Source organism: Coturnix japonica, chromosome 2 (genome assembly GCF_001577835.2).
Source record: "Coturnix japonica isolate 7356 chromosome 2, Coturnix japonica 2.1, whole genome shotgun sequence".
Classification (NCBI taxonomy): Eukaryota; Metazoa; Chordata; class Aves; order Galliformes; family Phasianidae; genus Coturnix; species Coturnix japonica.
Window position 1 is genome coordinate 133,667,868 of NC_029517.1, and position 16,970 is coordinate 133,684,837.

Genomic DNA, 16,970 nt, shown 5'->3' on the forward strand with positions numbered 1-16,970 from the left:
CTTGCCCTCACCTCCAATTGTAAAATGGTGACGAGGAAGCTGGGGAGAGAGATCCTAATAGAGCTCCTAACACGAGCTCCTCAGCTCTACAGTGAGTCAAAGAACAGCATTTCTGTAGGAGGGAGCAACGTGGGAGCAACTCTGGTTTTGCATGACAGATTTTCTTCATTGCATGACAGGGAGGATGAGTGTTACACATTGGTTATAGCAGAACAGCACTGCAGGATCTGAGCTTTGCATGGCACCAGGCGGGCAGGATTTAAGGGGTTAGGGGGGTGGCTAAACCCTACGGATAAGGAGGAATGGAGAGACAGTGGGATCGAGTATTAGAGAGGGGAGAAGATGTAAAGAGGGAATGTGCAGGAAAATTGGAAAGAGAGGACCCAGAGTCATCCATAATTCAGATTGGATGTGAATGAGAATTTATTTCTCAGAAAGAATGGCGAGGAACTGGCTGCACAGGAAGGTAATGGAGTCACTGTGCCTGGAGGTGTTCAAGAAACATGTAGATATGGCACTGAGGGACATGGTTTAGTGGGCATGGTGGTGATGGGCTAACAGTTGGACTAGATGACTGTAGTGGTCTTTTCCAACCTTAATGATTCTATGATTCTGTAATGGCACAGATCTTTCCAGTCTGATCCTCTCTTCACTCCCTAGGCCAGGGGACTTTGCAGGTGCCAAGAAAAGAAGGTTCCCTGCATAAAGTCCAGCAATTTTCAGGACTCCCAAAAGCTCTACAGGAAGGAAGAGGGGTTTGCTCCCCATTTCCAAGTAGCCAACAGCCATATCCTGTGGGTTGAAACCTTGCAGATCTTGGTACCAGCTCTGAGTATTTTGTTGGATGGTACTATGGTCCAGTGACTGGCAACCCTGCCTATGATGCAGGGGGCTTGGAGCTTGGTGACCATTAAAATCCCTTACAACCCAAACTATTCTATGGTCTATGGTCATGACATGATTCTATGAGCCTATGCTAGAGCAAGAAACAAGCTCCCCACGAGCTGGTATGAGACAAACAAGCAAACCCTATGCCAACAAACAGAGGCACATCCCCTGCTGCCGACAGCGTGGGAGCAAGCAGACGCTGGTGGCTTGCCAGGGCTGCTTACACAGTCTGGGTGGTTTCCAGCAGAGCCCTTGCATCCCTTGCATAGCTACTGGTTTCTATTCCCTTGAAAATTGCTTAGGCATTCTGTAGCCACTCTGGCACCATACAGAAGCATTAGCTCCCTCTCGTGGGCTTAGATCAGCTCTCAGTATTGGAATCCATCCAGGACTTCTCAGGGAAGTGATTTTCTATTGTTTTCTTTCTTTTTTCTCCCCTTTTTTGACATTTATCACTGAATATTCACCATGCAAAACTGAAGTTTGGTAGGAATGTGCTGACTTCTATCACGCTTCCTTTCAATAAGTACAAGGAGTTTTATTTCTCCCTGTATTTTTTGCTGCCGTTATTTTTATTTTACCAGTGATTCAAAGCAAATAATTTGGGGAATCAACCCAAAGTTTCCCAGTTCTCTACTAACTCAAGTTGATGCATTCAGAGCTGAAATACACCAAAAATGATCCAAGGGATGGAACACCTCCACTGTGAGGACAAGCTGAGAGAGCTGGGGCTGTTGAGCCTGGAGAAGAGAAGGCTCCAGGGAGATCAGAGCAGCCTTTTAGTATCTAAAAGGGGGTTTGTAAGAAAGAAGGGGACAGACACTATAGCAGGGTCTATTGTGATAAGACAAGGAGAAATGGTTTCAATCTAAGAGAGGAGATTTAGACTGAATTTTTATTTTATATTTTATTTTATTTTATTTTATTTTATTTTATTTTATTTTATTTTATTTTATTTTATTTTATTTTATTTTATTTTGCTTTAAGGGTAGTGAAGCACTGGAACAGGCTGCCCAGAGATGAGGTAGGTGACAATCAAGGTCAGCCAGGTCCAATCTCTGAGTAACCCAATTGAGCTGTTGATGTCTCTGTTCATTGCAGGGGAGTTGGACTAGCTGACCTTTAAATTCAAGATGACCTTCCAATTCAAATGGTTCTATGGATCTATGTTCATCCAGCTCCAGCCCCCTGCCATGGGCAGGGTTGCCTGCAGGGTCTCACCACCATCCCAGTGATGCTCACCACCCCAATAAGGAAACAAGGATCTGACCCTACACACCAAGTCCTACAGAGAGTTGGGCAACAGTTTGGTGGAACTGCTCTTCAGAAAGGTGCTTTGGGGTTTTCCTGCTTGCCTTAACACTCATATTGTTGGCTTGTGTGGGTGGTGGCCATAGAAAGGCTTGACTGTCTGTATTTGCCATTTGCCCTAATCTTTGCAAGCCTTGATGGCTCGAATTGGCTTCATGCACTCTTTCAGCTTTGCTCACACAGTCACAGCTTGGGCTAAATTTATTGCATGGGTTTGGCTGCTGGAGGCTGCAGGTTTGCAGCTGTGATGCTGGAGGGGAAGGGTTACAACCAGACACAGCAGATCTGACCATACAACCACCTGGCCCCAAAGCAGCTACGTCACAGCTTCCCCTTCCTTCCATTCGACTCATCACTTAGGTATTTAAACTGCTATTTATTATCTGCAATCAAATATTTATTACGTCATCTGTAATTGTGTGTTTCTTCACCTCTGTGATTATGCACATGCAAGCTCCAGCCACTGAAAGGATGCAGTGTTTCTCTTGCCGTGCTTAGGCACTTCTTCCATGCACTTTTCTCCAGTGCCTCCCATCACTTCGGGATACAACCTCAAAATGCTCTTCCTCTCCTCGACGCCATGTACTAGGATAAGCAGGGACAGGTGAAGTGCCCATTTCAAAAGTCTGATTCAAGTTCTTGGGATCCACAGGGTAATTTTCTGGATAGCCTCATCCTTGTGTTAATGATTGCCATCTATCTTTGATCCCCATCAACTCTAATTGCTGTGCAGAATCAGTTGTTAGACATTGCACTTATGTTTTTTTTTTCTCCCCACACATCTCAGAGGAGTTTTTGCTCCTCCAGGATGGTTTTGTGCCATGGAAGGAGGTCACATTTTGATGCCATAGAGCTGCAGTGCTTTTTGCTCTTCATGTTTATGTTCCCTTATGTTTACTGTGGGGCACTAGAAGGCTCTTCTGCAGAAAGGATAGAGCAAACGAAGCAGGCAAACCAAGCAAAATAAGACAGTTTTGCTTTAAAACGGCCTGGAAAACGAAAGAAAACAATCCTGTCTTTTCCTGCAGGCTGCGGGGGACTGTCTCTGCTGCCACAGGATGTATAAATCCAATGCAATGAAATATTAATTATTAGAGTCTATCCAACTGGGATTCCTTTCAGAGAGCTGAATAATTCCGGTGCACTGAAAAAAAACCAAACCAAACCAAAACACACACAAAGTCAGAGGTTTTTTTGTGTTTTTGTTTTTTTTTTTTTTTACATGAAAATATTGTGTCTGGAGTAAATTAGAGCTTTTGAGCACTCAGGCTTAGAGACAGGAGGGTGCTGTGATTGCTTCAAGGCAAAAAGAAGCAAATTCCTAATTAGGATGTGAAAAAGAGTTGTGGTCAAAGGAAGAGGTAAAGAGAGGTGCATTGGTCAGCATAGCTTCTTCAGCCCAGAGAGCTGCCCTTGCAGCTTGGTGTAGGGGTAAAGTAAAAGCAGAAGTCGATTAATAAAAGAGAGCATGCATCTCTGAAGGCTGTTGTTGTGCAGCACTTCAGAAGGAGGCATTCATCCGGAGAAGCCATGGCACTGGCCCCAGGGAGATGCACTCGGCAGGGCTCAAAGCCCCTTTTGTCCCCTTGTTTACCAGCACTGGGTTGGAAGCACCACACAGCACAGAGCATCATCCTTTGGCTGAGCAGTGCTTTGCAGATTTGAAAGCTCAGAGAGTTGATTGTGAAGCGAGTACTGGGCTGCAGATGTGCTCTGTTTTTGTCATGGGAGTTGGTGTAAAGGTTCAGCAACCAAATTACAGCCCCAGACCTGGGAAGAACTCTTCAACCCTCTCAACTTACCCAAGTTCATGCATTTCCATTCTCCTCCAAGAAGTGCTTCTTGGAAGGAGGGAAAGGCACTCAGTAACACCTCTAGCAATGAAGAATCCCTGAGCTCTCATTGTCATTATTCATTTTTTCAGCTTCCTTTTACCCTCCATTCTCTGCAGCTTCTGGAAACATTTACATGAAATACTCAAAAATCTGTATTCTTCTCTCATAAACCTCTCTAAATGTTCCTCCCCAGATTGACCCAAAGGCTGCGAATACTTTTCATTACCCTGCAGTTGCTCTGAGGGATGTCTGAGGAATGGGCAAATGAATGACTCACTGTAGGACGATGCATTGCCAAGAGGTAGATCCAGGGAAATTGATTCACTTGGCTCAAACAGCAGCTGCAAGCAAGGCAACACAAAGAGGATGGCCAATGAGAGCCCATGGAAATGAAGATGGGGACAAAGACTGCAGATAAGTATTTTGTTTCTTATAAAAGTGTGGTATCATGAACAGAACCAACAGCAACAAGAATGTCAACTGCTAATGGCATGATAGCATAGGGATGTCACTGGCACTAGCTGGGGACCAGGAGCAAGAGGCTGAACAGAGGGGGCAAGGGAGAAAATCAGTGGTTGGGATCCATTACAAGATCAGGATTATATGCTATTTCCCTTCCCCAGCAGACATGATGTGAGTTTGTACAGTTGACCTTGAATTGGCACAAAGAGGTATTTATTTCTGGTCTACCCTCTATTCCAAGGCTGGAAAGCTGCTCTTTGCTGTGTGACACCCAGCTGCATCCAAGACAAGGCAAGACTGCAGGAGAAACCCCTCTAGAGAGGCACAGACCATGCAGAATCAGCATCTCCCTCCTCCAAGCTGCAGAGGACATAGCATGGTTACTTCTCTGTCAAGTTGCTGGGGTGATGGAACTCAGACATCAGAAGCCAGTAAGAAGCTCCAGATGGAGAGGCAAGACAAGGCAGAAGGTAGCAACCTTAATATTTTATCTAATTAGTATGCATGCATGGTGTCCATATCATAGAATCATAGAATCATAGAATCAAAGAGTCATAGAATCATAGAGTCAGAGTCATAGAATGGCTTGGGTTGGAAGGGTCCATAAGGATCATCAAGTTGAAACCCCACTGCCACAGGCAAGGTTGTCAACAACTAGATCAAGTTTCCAAAGTCCCCATCCAACTTGGTCTCAGTGCTGTGGTAGCAACAGTAATGGGAGGACAGTTGGACTAGATGATCTTGTAGGTCCTATCCAACCTTGAGATTCTATGATTCTATGATCACATCCAGAGACAGGACACCACAACCTCTCTGGGCAACCTGTTCCAGTACTACATCACACTCTCATTGAAAGACTTCCCCCTGACATACCCTTCTGGGGAAATCTGATCATGTTCTTCAGGCCTTTAGGATTTCTTTTCTCTGAGCAAGTGAAGGACACTGATTCAGGAACACCAGCATCTTATGGTCGAGCAAGCCTAGGTCCTGGGCAGGCAGGCAGGTTGCACAAGAAGGTCTGGCAGCAGAATGAGGTGTACGTAGCCAGGCCCAGGCTGAAGTTGTGGTATGGACAGGTCTTGGAGCACTTCTTGGTGATCCTCTTCCAGAAAGACAAAGAACCTTGATCAAAGGAGAAAGGGGAGAGCAGTGTTAGTGATGAGGACTTCCCAAGAGCTCTTCAGTCTTCTAGAAGAGGAAATAATATGTCCTTCTGTCCTGAGGACCAGCACGGTCAATAAGAACCCTCCCAATCTCACCCACTCAACAATTGCCAAGACCATTTAATATCTCTGATGGGCATCCAGCACTTCCCAGCACAGATCCTCATGTTGAGACTTTGTTAGGTGTACAATGGTGGCATACATGGAATCATATCATATCCTGAGGTGGAAGGGATCCACAAGGAATATTGAATCCAGCTCTATGAAGCTCCATGAAGGAATGTTCTTGCCTGGATTGAAAGCACTTTGCCAGATTTTATTTCCTTCTGCATCTGCACTAGACCTATTTCAGTATCCTTTTCCATGCAGGCATAAAACAAGAAGGAAGATCCCAAGCTGTGCTGGGGAGGAATTTTTCAAACTCTGTTAACTACAGCCCTGCCAGATTGGGCTATTGAAATCTCTGCCTTCCATATGTCCTTCCCCATGATTCCTCAACTCATCCATTCACAAAGAGCAATCATATAAATCTAGCCAAAACCCTACACCGCATTCCTGAGTCCCTGTGCACTGACACCACATACCTATTCCTACAGCAGCAACATTCGTCACACAGTACTCATCCTCATCGGAGCACTTCTTAGCCTTCAGACAGCTCCAGTTGCTTTGTTCCCACTCACAGGTGTAGCAATACAGGGCTTTTGCTGCAGGAGAAGACAGGAGAAGTTGGAATATGAAAGATGATGACAAAACGTTGTTACTCCTAGTAGCAAAATGACCACTTTCTTTCCATTGCCCCTCAAATGCACAACATGCAAGTTTGCTGAAAACTATGGATTTGCAAGACTCAGACTCAACTCACTCTGCTCTCTGCACACTTGCACATTTAAACCCAACACATGCACACAGGTGCAGGCATCTGTGTGTAAAAGTTCCTGCCCTGCACTCAAAATACAGCACAGTGAGACAAAGACACAGGGTTTGATATGATGCAAGGAGCAAAGAAGCTCACGACCTACTGTAGGAGTCTACAGGGATGTTCCAAGGCTTGGATTCACCTTTTCTAGTTGCTGGGGACACAAAAAATAAGACTGTAGCCAAATTGGTCCATAAGCACTAGGACTTGTTGGTCCTGTTAACTGAGACCTCTATGGCCTGAAGTTGACAGACCTCACCCTAAGGGTCTCTGGGTGGAACTTCAATGCCTTCAAATCTGTGTTAAAACACCAATTAAGAATAGTACATTTAACTCTTAGCTGTGTGAATTCACCCATAAGACATATGCAGCCCAAAACTTTGTTACTTTTACTGCATACATTATCTAACTTGAGTTAAGGTGCTCTTGATTTTGATGCTGAAGACAATCTCTCAGTCCCTTGGGCCTTATTAACACTTGGAAATTTGCAAAAATCACTGTTCTAGAAAGTGAGCCAAGGTAAACAGCAGAAAGGTATTCTTAGGCCACAATGCGACACAAATAACTATTCCAATAAATTCTTTTTTTTTTTTTCTACAGCAGAAAATGTGGCAAATTTCCATGAGCTGGAAAACCTTATTCCTCAGTGCAAATCAAAGTTGACATTTATTCTCCCTCGTTGCTTGCATATTTTGTCAATAGAGGTTATAGAACCGTATACTTTCAGAGGGCTCAGATTTCAATCTCAGTAAAATAAACAATAAGACCCATAATGCAAATAAGATGCAAATATTTCTCTCCACCCACATATCCCAGCATAATGACACTTATTCCATATAGCTCACTTCCAAACTTCCCCCTCATTCCCCAGCTTGACTCCAAAGACCCTGAAATCACTTGGGTAGGGTCTCTGAGAAGAGCAGACAGTAGGGGAATTAAGCAGGAAGCTGCACAAAGGGAGATGTAGATCTGACCCTATCCCACTAGAAATGGTGTCACTAGCTTCAGGAAGAGATAGGAGCATGAAGGTATGGATACACTGTGTGATTGTAGGCTAGAGCACTTCATCAAGATATAGAAATAACCACAGTCTTACAACATCTGAACAAACGAACCCGCTGGAAAGTCTTTTAGCACAGACAGAAAAGCGGCGGCTGCCTCCTATTGTTTTTTGTTGGTCTTGCTTTCATAAAAATCCAGTAGTACGTGAGTTTATAGAGAAATACATCCTGAACATAAGCAAGCCTTCATACATTCCATCTGAGAAATTAAAGAGGAGTTCCATCTCCCCCAGCATCTCCACTGCAAGCATTAAAGCATTACAAGTACTAAGACATCCCTTCCCACAAGGCCTCTCTGTCTTTCCAACATGCTACAATTCTTTGTGTAATAGAAACCACGCTCTTACCTTGATATGCACATAGGACCAAAGCCAGAAGGGCAAGGAAGGAAGCTTTCATCTTCTCTCAGTCGTCTTCACAGCCTGGGAAAAGCACCCTTATCTGTGGACAGGATATATATCTTGCCTGCGTTTAGACTGAGTGATGATGAAGACAACAATTTTAAAAGATGGGCAGGGATCATGTATTATTTGACAGGATAGGAATGCACGTTGTTTTTTTTTCTCACCTCAGTATTGCCTTCAGGCTGGTCTGATGGGTCTGAAGATGAGTGAAAGCACCATGGGAGCAATTCATCCCATTTATTGCTTCTAATGCTTTAATGTCTCTATGGTCAGGCTAGTAGTACTATCAGTGTACCATTACTACATCACATCTACGGCCAGATAGTTCAGCAAAGGCATCTACTCCAAGCAAAATGGCAATAAATGGCATAAATTAATGGCTTCATTGTGTGGATGTCTGCTAAGTGCCTTTCCAGGGCTAGACCTGGAGAACTCCTTTATGTCTACAGTCAGGGTGGATCTAGATCTGTTTTCATGGTTGACAATTATAAACAGGAAATGTTTTATGATTTCCTGTAGACTATAAAAGCTGCTGGTTACCTATAAAGTCCTAAATGCTCCACATCCTACTTTTGAGAGCAGCTGCAGCAAGAGAACAACAGCTTTGGTGTTCAAACACAGGAGCTGGCACACTGGGAGTTGGTTTCCAGCTTCGCTACACCTGAGCAAAGGGTAAAAACACATTTATGCCCCTTCTACACAGAGCATCCAATGCAATGTCCTGCTAGATAGCATTCAAGTATAAGGTTCCCAGCCTGTATGACTTCTCTGTCTGTTTTTTGGGGTGGAGCTGGAGCTGATAATTTAAGACCTTCTGGAGCCTTTGTTTGATTATTTATCACACTTCTGCTTCTAAGGAAAGAGCTACCAGGAAAACTGGTACAGGAAATCTGCAGACTTCTCCATGAATCATCATAGACCCAGCCACTAAAGAGCAGAGAGGACAAAGCAGGAACAGATCCTCTGCCAGATTAAGGCTGCTTGGTCTGCTCAACTCCTCTACCTTGCAAGACGTGGCTGAGGAAAGAAAACGGGATTGCAGAAAGAGAACGGACCTGTACACAACCTGGGGCTTAGGAGATGGAGCTGTAGAAGAAGAATAGGCAGAGACTAAGAGAACATGTAGAAGACCTTAGATGGAGAAAGGGAAGGGTATGAATTTTAGGCCCTGGATAGATCAGCCCTGAAGCAGCGGTCATGGGCATCTTGCACATTTAAGGCACCTGATATGACTACTCATCACTCATCACTGTGAAGGCATGGCCAGAGGAAGTTCAGAGGGACACCAAAAACCATGGTATCATCTTTTTTGATGGAAAAAAAAATGGCGAGGGGGGTGTACTGATGTTGGGGGTAGTAATTTTCAGATATTTTTGAGGTTTCTGACATTGGCTTCAAACCACTGGGGCTATCCATACTGCTGACATGAGGCAGGATTAACAGGATGGTGAAGTCAGCCCTGATAACCCCATGAGCATTCATCATTCCCCAACAATGGACATACAGCTTCTGGGCGTGGAGAGGGTAAACCACATTGCTTGCCCAACAGATGAAGTCCTGCCAAGCACAGGGACTGCCTGCCATTGTGGATGCTGGAGGAGGTGTGTCAGTCCTCCTCGATGTCACAAGGCAGCAACCAAAGAGCTAGACCCACTGCAGAGAACAAAGGATTGCCCAGTGTGATTCACAACATGATGTCCTCCTGCAGGGATGACTCTTCGTGAGGATCTGGAAATCAGTATGGGCAGCCAAGGCTGAGTGTCCCGCAGCCAAAGGACAAAGCTCTGCATAGACCAGGAAGGAGTTTGTTTTAACCTGACTTAACTCTTATTTTTGAGGAAGAAGTGAAAAGTAATTGTGTTATTTATCAATACGATTAACAAAGTGCATAATTGAGTCTACAGGTCTTGCTGAAAATCAGCATAGGATTAAACTCTTCATGTTCCAAATAGCTGAAGGACTTTGATGCCTTGACTCTGCCCCCATCTCCCACATGCTCACACTTTTCCTGAGCGCTCCGAAGGTATCTGGGTGCTCACTATGGGAGTCCCACTACAGCACAGAGATATTCAGGTTCAACAACACAGCATGGGCAGCCTGTGGGCCAGGTAACACTGAGGTGTTGAAATCCTTTGGAGAACTTGCCCTTTGGCTCAAGGAGGGAAAGCGGTGCCCCAGGGATTTCCCAGAACCATATTACCTAATTTGCTTGTAATAGGGGGATCCAGTTGTGCTACAGAGGAGGTCACCAACTTTCCAGCTTCCTTGGGGCTAGAATCACACTGAAGAAGGGCTGTCATAGAAGAAACCATGTCTAACATGAAGAGTTCGGTCATAGTTTCAAGGCCTGTCCTATAGCACGGGGGACAGTTGTCCATGATGTTTAATTACTAGCAGAGTTTTTGCCTGAACATCTAAAACCATCTCTGACAGTTCCTGGACAGGGAGCAGAACTTATCACAAATTAGATACACTTTCCAACTGGTATTTTGGACTCAGCCACTTTGTTCTAGAGGGATACAGACGGATAGCAGCCAATCTCAGGGCCAGGAACAGACCCAAGAGCTTTCATTTGCTAATAAGCCTTCCCCATGATGTCCCAACTCCTGTCAGGACCTGAGTATAGATGATAAAATACCACTGGATGTATAAAATAATGATTTTCTAGGTGCCTTTCTATGCACCTTCAGAAATTTCTGCCTGGCTGAAGCAGTAGGAGACACGATTTGCTCCAGGGTTGTGCTGATCAGGATCATCTCCTCCTCCTACTCATCCCCATTTGTTTAGCTCTCTCTAATTGCATGAACAACCAGACCATGCTGCTTGCAAAACCTCAGCCCTGCTGTGAGTCAGCTATCAACAGACATTTCCAAGACAGGTGTTATTTATTCTCTCTTTATTTCACAGTGGCCACAGAGCCCTATTGCATGAGAAAGTAGAAGATTAAACAAAAAGAAGGATCAAGTCAGGTTCAAGACTGGTCTGTCCATGTTTGATCACCACCTGTTTAGAAGACAGATGAGTAAAACATTGAAGGAATTAGGAGACCAGAACGGGCTAAGAAACTTGCATGGGTTATTCAACAGGAACCCAGTTTCCTAGGGCATCACGGTTCAATTCAGAAAATGAACCTGCTGACACTGACAAGAACTGCAGTTCCCAGCACCAGGAAGGGACATCTCATCCTGGATGCCTTATTGGATCTAGGATAAGAGTTAAGAGCCTTAAGTTGTTCCAGGGGAGATTCAGGTTGGATATTAGGAAAAAATTATTCCCTAGAAGAGGAGTAATGCATTGAAACAGGCTGCCCAGGGAAGTGGTGGAGTCAGCATCCCTGGAGGTTGTCAAGGCATTTTGGCATTTAAGGACATGGTTTAGTGTAGGGTATGGCTATGATGGGTCAGCTTTTGGATTTGATGATCTTAGTGGTCTTTTCCAGTCTTAATGATGCCACGATCTCCAGGTCTGCTTCTTCTTCAGCTGGCCAGTGATGAACTGTTTACCAAAAAGCTCCAGTGCCAGTCTCTTTTCTTATCCCCACTTGCCCAGATCCCTGCTGTTATATCAGACCTGTTTTTCTCTACATTATATCGTTGTGCCTGTGCCATAAATACCTCACCGTATACAGAATAATGGATTGTTACTGCTATCTATAAAAGCCTACAGTTGCATCATACAAAGATACATAAAAGCAGAACAAATTAGCCAAAGCCACCTGGTCAATTAGAAAAATTGCTCTTACAGCTAAGCCAAGTGAAACAAAGCTTCAGGCAGGTCAAGACAAACTCAGCCTGAGCAAACCTTAGAAACATAAATCCTGAGGTCTCACAAACTCATTTCAAAGCTTATTGGCCCATAACCAGCAATAGCAGCACCAAACTAAGGTGCTAGGGGATACCAAACCCTCTTGTCTTAGAATCTAATGAGGAGCAAAAATAGCATGAGCAATTTGGTTTTATTTATAGTATTAAATAACCTGTTTGTTTGTTTGTTTTTCTTTTCCAGCATGTAGAAAGGCACTATATAGAAAGCTGGATGAGAAGTGAAGCTGCATTTGTCCAATATAGGATACCAATGAAAAAGGGTAAAAAAATGAGTACAAAACAAAAGGATAATAGGATTATGTCATGTACCTGGGTTAGGAGAAGCTAGGAAATTAGTCTGAACCTACAGGACTTCTTTTCTTCACTTCTCACCCCTACCTTCAAGTCTTACCTCTGGAAGGGCAATAGACAAGATTTGCTTTCACAGGGAGCCTGAGTGGGAACTCCTTTGGGACTCCTGGCCTCCTACTTGGACAGAATCCTCCCTTTCAGGTCCAGAAACGCATAGGAAGAGGGAGCAGTAGAGATTTAACCCTCTCACATTCTTTCTCTAATATAAGTAGGGTTTTGCAGCACCAGGAATGAACTACAGAGACACTTTCTGCCTGAAAGGGAGCTTCCAAGAAGTGAATGTAAACCCTACTTAAAACCAGCTGCAATAATTCCCACCCAGCTCTCCCTCTAAGCCTTGAGAGGTTCAAGAGTCCATCTTAAGAAATAGAAAGAAGAAATTACAGAGCACACCTATATAAAACAAAGAGCTCATTCACATAGAGATTACTTCTGGGAAGGAGAGAACTCCTCACCTGACCCACACCTTCGTAAGTAAATGCCCTGTGTGCAAGAGAATGGGGAGTTGTATACAACCCACCAAGCTAGAAACACAACTTTTTTTCTTTGTTTTTTTCCTAAAATGGCAGCTACTCACCTCCCCGTCCCTCCTTTACAAGCTTGATACACTACAGGCTAACTAAAAGCTACCTTGGTTTGCAGAGATAACACATTGTGCTCTTCTCAGGTTCATGGCAGCAGAATGAATTTATGACCCCTCTTGCAGTTATTTAAAGGCTTATTTTCGAGGCAAACTGATCACTTGTAATTGCAGCCTAATCCAGATATGGATTAAAAATTGTAATTAAGCAATTTATTGGAATTCCTCATGCCCCAGCTTGCAGCAGCACAGGATTAAGATCTAGAGAAGCTGTTCTCAGCACCTGAGATGGACACAGTTAGACTGAGATATTCCTGAGCCTGTGTTGTTCTTTTAAATAATGCATGTGCTCGACTGGCCAAGAATGTGGCAATTATTTCTAAAAAGAAGCCATAGGACAAACCAGCCAGCATGTCATCTACTCACTCCCTGTGGGATGCTAGTGATGGGCAGCTATCTCCCTCCTCCCAAAGCTGGGCACAGTGCCACAAGCTCTCCCTCCCACTGCACAAACTTGATATCCTAAGGTTTTATCCTTGCCTTGGCAGCCTTCCCTCTTCCTCTCATTAGACTGCCCTTCGTTTTGTCACAGAGATTCAATTTCTTGTAGGTTAATCATTCACTTTCCTTTGCAGCCGCTCACCTTGGCACCAGCAGTACCACATTTACAAACGCATGACAAGGGCTAACGCCTGTCCCAGCAGAGCTTATTTTACAGCTATCTGAACATAGCCAACAGTTGATGGACACAGAGTACAACTGCATCCACACACAGAGCTCCTGAAGCACGTATTTTATTGATGCCAAACCACAGCTGTGATCTCCTCCTACTAGAGGAGGCTGAAAAAGAAGTTATTCCATTTACTGCATTCTGAAGAAGAAACTCTGAAGCCCAGCAGCGATGGTCTTGCTTAAATAGTTTCCTATCCCACTGACACAAATATTACCCTTCAAAGTTTCTGTTCCATTTTTCCTATTTCTTTTTCCCCCCAGCAGTTTTGCAACATCAGGACTCACGAGAAGAAGGTGGGGAAGAGAGAAGAACCCTCTGGCAACCCTCCATGTTTCTCTTCCTCATATCCCTGCAGGGGTTTTCCCACCTCTCACCTGTCTGCCAACCTACAGCTGTTTTGTTTCCTCCTTAATCTGATGGCTCACCAGGGAGCAGACAGAATGTAAGAAGCAGTCCAACAGAAAACACTCCTTGCTAAGGAGCTCTTATCACACCCACTTCCTTCTCTGCACCAATTAAGATGGATCAACCCAAAGGCTGTCTCTTTGAAGAGCCTGCAGGTGAGCCAAGGCCATGTCATTAAGAAGATGAAAGAGCAGCTTTTGATAGAGAGCTGGTCACCGAAGACATTCAAGGTCAGGCTGGAGAGAGCTCTAAGCAGCCTGATTTAACTGTGTGTGTCCCTATTCATTGCAGAGGAGTTGGGTTAGATAGCCTTTAAAAGTTCCTTCCAACTCAATTCTATGGCTGCTTTACCCAAGTCATATAGCAGGTCACTCCTCTACCCAACACTACCAACCCTGTTGTCAACCCCAGCAAGAAAGCAAAAAGCAGCTCCAGGAAATGAAAGGCTGACACATGTCTTTTGTCAATGAGCATCAATAATCTGTTGGCTGTGCCTCAAGATGTTGACTCATACCCAGGAGAAAGCACTATGTGGGAAGGTTGCTGATAAGCAGCAGCTAGAACTAGTTGCTGCAAAGGGTGCCAACACATTGGCTTTCCTGTTCCTATCTCTACAGGCTGTTGATGCAAAAATATCATAGAATAGAATCAAAGAATAGTCCAAGGTTGAAGGGACACATAATGATCCATCAAATCCAATGCTTGGCTCTACATAGGACTACCCCCAAAATATCAGCCCTGTTAGAGCCTCCAACTGCCCAAGGGATAGATCTGCATCAATGGAGAGTCAAGCTTCATGTTAAGAAAGAACTATTCAGCAGAAGTTGGTGGGCATGGAATAGGTCCCATAGCAGTGGTCGTGACCCCAGACCTGCCAAAATTCAGGGAGTGTTTGGACAGTGTTCTCAGACATGGGGTTTGAGTTTTGTGCGGTCCTACACGGAGCCAGGGGTTGGATTCAACGATCCTTGTAGGTCCCACCTAACATGGGCGTGGAATCACATCAGAAGGAAATTTTTCACTGAAAGGGTGGTGAGGTGTTGGCACAGGTTGCCAGAGCAGTTGTGAGTGCCCCATCCCTAGAGGTATTCATGGCCAAGTTGAGTGGGGCCATAAGCAACAGAATCAAGTGGATGGCAACACCACCCAGAGAAGGGGGCTGGAACTTGGTCTTTGAGATTCCTTCCAACCCAAGCCACTCTATGAAACCCCCCTTCCCCAGACTCTGAGTTGCATAATTATGGCCACAGGAGAAGACTACACTCCTCAGACTTGTCACCTTCTCTCCTTAAAGCTCAGCTAGTTCCAAGGTATTTCTTTCACTACTCAACCAAGTATCAACTCAGATACTTAGCCAAACACATGACTTCCCCACCTTGCTTTTGCTCTATTGAATCTCCAGTCTTTTTTTTCTTCCCCAACAGGTTTTTTTGGTTTTTTGACAGAACTGGTCAAGCCATACTTGTAAACACAACACAAGTTAACACCCTCCTAGGGAAAAAAATGCAGATACTTTATCTAAGCACCTACATAACAACCAGTAACTGTTTGGCTGACACTGGCAGCTCTTCAGTCCTGATTTCCAGAGCATCTGAGCATGGTCAAGAAGCCCTTCAGTACTATATATAGCCCATATGCAGCTGCTCTTATTAAAACAGCTCCTTGTGTGAAACATTCACTGTGCTTATCCATTTGCATTTTGTTCCTTTATTCTGCAATAGAAAGAGTATTCCCCCTACCCCCCCTTAAAAGGGGTTCCTCTGGAGTTACCCCCTTAGTTGGGGGTGGAACAAGCTTTCAATAAATCTCTGATAATAACAATAATAATACACCACTATTTAAAGCAAGGAAATATTTGTAGTAGGTAAATATCTCAGTGCATTGGATCCAAACTGGGTCTCTGTGCTTACAAATTCAACATGGGGTGCATGCTTAACAGCTTCACTGATAGCTAGTCTAGTTTTGCCAGGAAATTAAAGCTCCTCTCATTTTTACCACCATTCAGATCTCTGGTTTAGAATTCAGTTGCCTCACTTAAGCTCTATATAAGCTCCCATGGCTTGGAGAGACAGTACTGACACATCTCAGCTAAGTCATGGAGCACTATTACACACATAATCCCACACCAGTACTGCATTGGGTTTGCTCATGCATTTCTCATCATACATATCCTGAGACCTAGAGGCCTATTGGAACAAAATGGTTTGAGATCTGTATTGAGGTTCTTTGCTTGAAGGCAAAGTATTTCATATCAGTTTCTGCAGGCAACTGAGTACATACACACCCATTACAGAGCCTAAGCACAAAGCTGAAGCATCAGCTCTCGGCAGAATCACATCCAGTCTGAGCTGCAAAAAAAAACCCTGGCTTCCAATCACACATTCAGAAAAATCACTTCCATTTGTAATAGCTCCCAACTGAAATAGCAGTTCAAACACAAGAACAAGTGGCTGTAAACACACCCACTATATGCACCAACCACAGCAGCCTCAACACCAGCACTGTGTTACAAGGTTTTGCTATTGATGCAATAGCTTGCTTACACTTGAGGTTCATTGACAACTAGGCTAACTGTACATGCAAATATCACCTTTTTCCCTTTCTCTGAAAAGCAGCCAACTGAATAAGCACCAGCACCGTATACAATTGGTCTCTGCCTCCTCCATGTCCATTGGAAGGATGCAGACTGCTGATTGCTAATCACTCCCCAGTACACCTGCATCCCACCATAGCCTCACAGCCAGCACTGTCCTTTCCCAATGTGAAGTCAGTGGCTGGAGAGCTTATTTCTGGACCAACATGAGATCTCCTCTCAGAGACCAAGGCTTGATCACACAGGGGTGGAACAGAGTATGTAACACTTATTATTTTCAGCTTTCTACCATTAAACTCACTTTATGACCCAGCACTTTCCCATTCCTCCTTAAGGATGCAGCTTCAGTGATATTGGCTTCCTTCCCAAATGTTTCTTTTTTGATTATATTTGTGCAACTGCAGTTTCACCAAATCCCAAGAATGAAGTGGCACAAAATACCCT

The 16,970-nt window shown here is 44.3% G+C and overlaps 1 long non-coding RNA gene across 1 annotated transcript; it reads left to right on the top strand.

The window, feature by feature from the left end:
- Window positions 1–1,846: 1,846 nt before the first annotated feature.
- Window positions 1,847–14,088, top strand: LOC116652996. The gene is made up of 2 exons (XR_004306307.1): window positions 1,847–4,966; window positions 12,046–14,088. It is a non-coding gene; the product is annotated as an uncharacterized LOC116652996 (long non-coding RNA).
- Window positions 14,089–16,970: the final 2,882 nt, after the last annotated feature.